Source organism: Catharus ustulatus, chromosome Z (genome assembly GCF_009819885.2).
Source record: "Catharus ustulatus isolate bCatUst1 chromosome Z, bCatUst1.pri.v2, whole genome shotgun sequence".
Classification (NCBI taxonomy): domain Eukaryota; kingdom Metazoa; phylum Chordata; class Aves; order Passeriformes; family Turdidae; genus Catharus; species Catharus ustulatus.
Genome location: NC_046262.2, coordinates 60,468,179 through 60,474,178, shown reverse-complemented (window position 1 = coordinate 60,474,178; position 6,000 = coordinate 60,468,179). Strand labels below are relative to the sequence as shown.

The 6,000-nt window shown below is 33.3% G+C and overlaps 1 long non-coding RNA gene across 1 annotated transcript in view; it reads right to left on the bottom strand.

Annotated features, from left to right (window-relative positions):
- Positions 1 to 270: 270 nt before the first annotated feature.
- Positions 271 to 6,000, bottom strand: part of LOC117010490 — a 46,712-nt gene continuing 40,982 nt past the window's right edge. The window contains exon 4 of the long non-coding RNA XR_004420687.1: positions 271 to 321. This is a non-coding gene — a long non-coding RNA (uncharacterized LOC117010490). The remainder of the gene's footprint in view (positions 322 to 6,000) is intronic.

Genomic DNA, 6,000 nt, shown 5'->3' with positions numbered 1-6,000 from the left:
AGATAGCAACTACTTCTGTGGCCAAATCTAAAAAATGTTGGTAGATTATATTAAGATAATGGTTTTCATGCCTCTACACCTCAAAAATGCAGGTCTTTGTGTTTCCATTTCATAAAAAGTGAATTGTAAAACTGTATGTCAGGTGTAAAGGAGTATCTGTAAGTAATCCTTAGGCACACTGTGAAGAACATTCATCCCTGCAATAAAACTCAGCAGCTGCACAGTAGATCGTGTCCAGTGCCAAAGAATGATAGAAATGGAAGATGAAAACATTACCTTTTTTTTTGATTGACTCTCTCTTCCTGAGATGAAAATTCTAACCTTCAAGCAGAAAGAGAGAAATTACTTGAAACTCATAGATTTTCCCCACTTCTTAACCTGTGCTTGTATCTAGCACATCTTGACAGGCAAGTAAAGTAGAATCTTCCAATTTCATTAAATTTCACATATCAACATAAGATGTTTTAGCAATTGTTTCATAGAAACCAGAAAATCATGGTTCAGGGTTCAGTAGCTTGGGGCAATTTCATTCACCATTTTTTGGTTTTTTATTTTGTATCTACACTTTATGGAAGCAGACACACAGCCAAAATCTTTAAAACTTTTTATAATAATAATTAGCACCTGCTCACATCACTGCCATTAAATATAGAAACTGAATTGCGGTTTCCAAAACAATGATCATCACCTGAAGGAAATTGAGGGGAAAACTAATCTTTTTTTGCCTGTACAGCAAAGCCAACTTCTTCTCTATGAACTTTTTGACTTGACCAGGTGAAGCTAATGATTGAAAAATAAAACCTAAACTTGGGCAGCAGTATGTCCAGGGCAAGGAGTAGGGCAAGAGGAGAGAAAAATGGAAGATAACGGAAAATGAAGGAAGAAGGTGCAAGGGCAACTGGGTGAGATGAATAATGAAGATGATGATTAGAAAATTTTGTATAAATATTTTGTTTCTGTCTCTGTGAAAGGGAATTTTTGACCAGACATTCTTCAGATATTCATGAAGTCCAGCAGTGCCTCTCCAGTTCAGAAAGACTACACCAGTTCTAGGTTATGACTGTTCTCCAAGTAATTTGTCTTCACCTGCACTTAGTTACTTGGGTCTGAAAGGCTGATTTTTTCCCTCAGACCAATCAGGAATTAGGTTCACGAGAAGATGCTAGCAAAAAGCATTAAACAGTGCATAGTAAACAGGTTGTGGTGCTCGTGTGAAGTAAATGGAGGACACAATAGATCAAATTGTTCACCTATCCATGAAAGGTAAGAAATGTCTGTGGTTTTATGACAGTGATGTCAATTAAATATCAATTGACAGTTAAAAGAGCATTTACTGAGAGTTAATAGGAAAGATGATGTGTAATCTAGTTAAAATATAATTAGATTTTTTGCACAGACTTTAATTGGATTTTTAGAAGCTAGCTATATTAAGTTAATAATTGTGACAACCAGTAGAATATCTAAGTAAATGTCACTATTTTTATTAATTGATATTTAATTTTCTGTAGACTGCCTTGGCAAATGTTAATTAAGTGACAGAAAATTCCTTACAAATTTTAACATATTAATAACCTTAAATTATACCTTTATTGCTCACATAATTGGAAGTTAACCATACAGCTACATACTTGCTCTCTATCCCTTACACAGAGTTCAGGAGGATGAGGTTTCTTATGGGTCAATAAACTTATCAGTTGATTAGTTGTAGAAAGGAGAAGTGAAGGCTAATCCTATGTAGTTGTGGCGTAGAACATATTAATGTCTGCGAAACTCCTACTTCCATCCAAAGGAATTTGAACCAGGCACAGTGTATATTTTTCATGATTTCCAGAATATATATGGTAGGAGTTCATTAACCAGGGCTGTAATGGCTGGGATTCAGAAAAACAGTAAGTTAGAATGCTTACCTTCTTGATAATCAAAACCTTGTGGTTGTTTCTGATGAGTAAACACTGCCATTAACTGGTTGTAGAATTTGCAATTTAAATCATTCAGTAAAAGAGAAGAAAATTCAGGTCAACATGACCAAATACTTTACCTTTTGTCAAAACAGAGGACATATTTATTACTTTAAAAATGAGTATTTCTGAGAAACTTTTAACCTCAATCCAGAAGGCACTTTCATTCTCCTGACAAAGCAAGTTCTTCACAGGCAAGGCTCAATACTAGCCAAAAATACCAGCAAGTCCAGAACTCTTTTTCCTTCTTATGACCAGATATTTTTAGGATCCTTATGGAGATACTTAGGATTCCACATCTAAGAGGCAACCAGGATAGTGAACTTCTGGTGCTGTGTATTGGTTAGTTGTTTTTGGACTTACCAAGTTATAACTTTAAGTTGTCTTACTTGCAAAGGGGAGAGCTTTACAAATATTGATTTATATCTGTGTCTATTATGTGTCTACACATAATTTTCTTTAATAAAAGAATGGGATGCAGACAAGGAACTATCAAAGATGCAGACCTAAATTTTTTCAAGCAATATTTTTTAAACTTTCACTGAGTGAAAGCCATGGCCAGTCATACCTCAGTGATTTACATGAACAATTTTAGCACCGGTGGTTTGATCCTCGTTTTCCAGAGATTCTGTGCCAGAGTAAATTGGGGATGTTCTGTGAAAAATGGGCAGTCTACAGGGAAAGTAAGTGATGTTTTAGCTACTCTCTGTGGAGATGAGTGCGCTGGGCATGTGTACTCTTTTCTCATAAGTATCTGAAAATATTGAAAGAAACTTTGTCATATGAGTGAAAACATTGCTATCTTGTTTGGGAATTCAGCAGAAGGAGCATCATTTGTCTGAAAAGAGCAGACTGCCAGAAAAATCACTTGGGTGCAGTTATTTTAATCCATACACCAGCCCTTCTCAATGTGGTTGAGAAGGTACATATCTTGTACTTTTCTCCCCAGTAAATCACTTCTCCTTTCATTTCTAGCTAAAATAATTTTCTTCCACTCAGAAAGAATTAATATTAAATGCATCCTTATGTTATCTTTTTTTTTTTATCAATGTCTTAGTAATTGAATTGCTATTGATTACATGTAGAAAATTTTATTGAACTGGGCTTCTGCTGCCTTTTTTTTTCGAGATGGCACTTTGGAATTCAACTCTGAGTTGTTGTAGGTAAGACATACTGTCCAAAGCTGGGGAGAAGTTGTCTCTAGGGATATGGATGCAGCTGAAAGTCTGTTCTGCTGTCTTCTAACTGAATCCCAATTGTCATTGATGTAAGGTGATTTAATATGTATGACAAGGTATGATTTGTGTGATAACATCATCTATTATTTAATTTTCTTTCAACTTCCAGTCTAATATCTGTGTACTTTATTTATAATTATTCTGTTATATATTGTCATCTGAATAATTTTGACTAGTCAACTTCCTTATATTCCAGATTAATATTTCTTGATCTGTGTAATTTATTCCCGTGTTTAATGGACTATATTTTTCTACATGCCAACCCACATATTAGAAATAACACATGGCAAACTCTATTTGCATGGATATGAAAAGATAGGGTTCCAGATGTTTGTACATGGTTTTTCTAATTGTGCAATTTAGATGAAAATGTGCACATTATTTATATTGAGGTAGTTTGTGACGTCAAAATATACATTGCATATATTGATATCAAACAACATTTTTGTACCTGATTTTGTTAATTAAAGTGAGGGAGAAAATCAGAGATTTCTTGGTCATAATGGATTGTAGGGGATTCAAAGCATGCTCAAGTGATAACTTTCTGATCTTAGCAAATGTTTTACTCCTGTTAGAAATATTTTTAAGAACTTTCACTTCCAAGATATTTACAACTTTTACATCAATGTAAAAATATTGATGGACAGTGAAAAGAAATTTTTACATGCAAATACTCATATGAACAAACACTTTTATCTGGCACAAATCTTGTAGGGCAAATGTGATTATTGTGGGGACTGCAACTTTAAACTGGTTAAGATTTGTTTCTGTTTTCTGTCACATGAAGAGACAAGGGATAGCCATTTAACTAAGAGCTGTCTTGCATATGCATATTTTAAATATTTTTTTCTTGTGTAACCGATATGAAAAACTGAAACTAAAATATGTCTTAGCAATACATTCTTAAGGACATATTTTGAATAATACTCAGCTAATGGAATGATCATTACAGTGCTTCAGGACAAAATTTAAAATTATTTATTTGTACAAAAATGGTATTGAAATTTTTATGTTTTATTAAAATTAATATATCCCCCAAGAAACCAGATTATAGTAGTGTTATTTTCTGATAAAGTAGTTCCAGATATGCAAAATCCAATATTTAGACTTTTATTACCTCTGACCTCCAGATAATTTCTAGCAAGAAATTGTAACTGTTCACTGTGTAGGTAAATTTTACAGAAGATGATTTTGAGGACAATGAAACCATAGGCAAAATGCGTAGAATATTTATCCTTATGCAATTTATCTTTACTGTATAAGAGTTTAAATATATCTGCAGAGCTAATCTGATTGAGTATAAATCAGTTCTGAGTAATAAAACTGTCCTTTAATTTGAAAAAACATGTAAACATATCTTTTGTTTTGACTCTGCCTGGTGTTCATGGGTTCTTAAGGACATGGTATCTTGAGTTCAGATACTTTGATTTTTTTTTCTAGAAATAGCAGAAATATTAGTGAAAGAACTGGTGAATTATTTTGTAAGAAGCTTCTTAAAGACCATCTCCATGTGACATTTTTTCTCCCTAAATCCTCAATTCCTTGTTTGCAAGAGACCAAAATCCATGTCACGTGGTGGCATATGCTACTCTGCAATACTCATCTTGCAGAGTCCAAAACTGGGAAGACTCTCAACATAATTCAATTGTTCTTCTGTTCCAATTTGCATTGCCAATGGTTTGGCTCTGCTTTTAAACACACATAAAAATATATATTTAATTATCATGAAGAAAGGCCCTTTGTGCATATCTATTTAAATTGCATATTCTAGGATATTGCATCAAACTTATTGTTCTTCCCTGGAATAAACAAGCTAACCTTCTTCATGATCCTGTATACCTTCTGACATTTGAAGAAATTTTTGTTTTCTGTGGTGACAACACCAATTAGTTTGTTATAAACCTATTTCACTCACAGCTACCTATCAGTATGTAATTTTATGAGTATGTAATATGATCTTGATTTTTTAAAGGAAGAACCCCAAACATCAGTGAATGTAGAGATCTAGGATGCAATAGGTAAGTACCAATCATGCTCAGTAGCAGAGTTTAGGTTCCCTCTGCTGAGGCACCACAAAAATGTCTTGTTAACTTTACAGTTGCTATTACTGTCCTACTGAGGAATTTCTAGGGATCAGCAGTACATGTGAGAAAGTTCTCACTGAAGTGGTTAATCCTCCACTAATCTGAAGTGAATGGGACAACATAAACATTACTGCAGTCAGATGGGTATTTTTGCTCTAAATGGATTTTTCTTTCTTTTTTTTTTTTTTTTTTTAAGCTGGTTAAATAAGAAAGTTCAGGAATTCAGACTTAGCTATTGTAGGATATCTTATTTACAGTTGTATATCATATGTGCAGTTTAAACTGAAGATAAGAGTTTTGCAGTTTTGCTATAACTCTATAAAAAAGGTAAACTGCTGAAGATAAGCCATGAAAGTAAAAGAGTATTTCTGTGACTGTTCATAGTGGGCAATGATATAAAGTACAAAAAAGAGATGGAGACTAGTTGTTGCAATCTGCAATTTTTAACTTTGAGGAAAATTGAGGAATTTTAAAGATTGTGCTAAATAGGTCTATGTTGTGTGGAAAATGGGAAAAATATATAAAATAGATCTCAGACAAAAGAAGGTCTAAACAAAGATTGAGCAAAACTATTATTAAGTAAAATAAACAATTTTTTTTTTTCTGTCAGGACAATCGGAAGCAGAAGCCAAAAAATTAGAAAATTGGGTAAGAGAACTTGTTGCTGATGGTAATAAAGTGATATTTATTCTATTTTTTGGAACTCATACTAGACCTTCT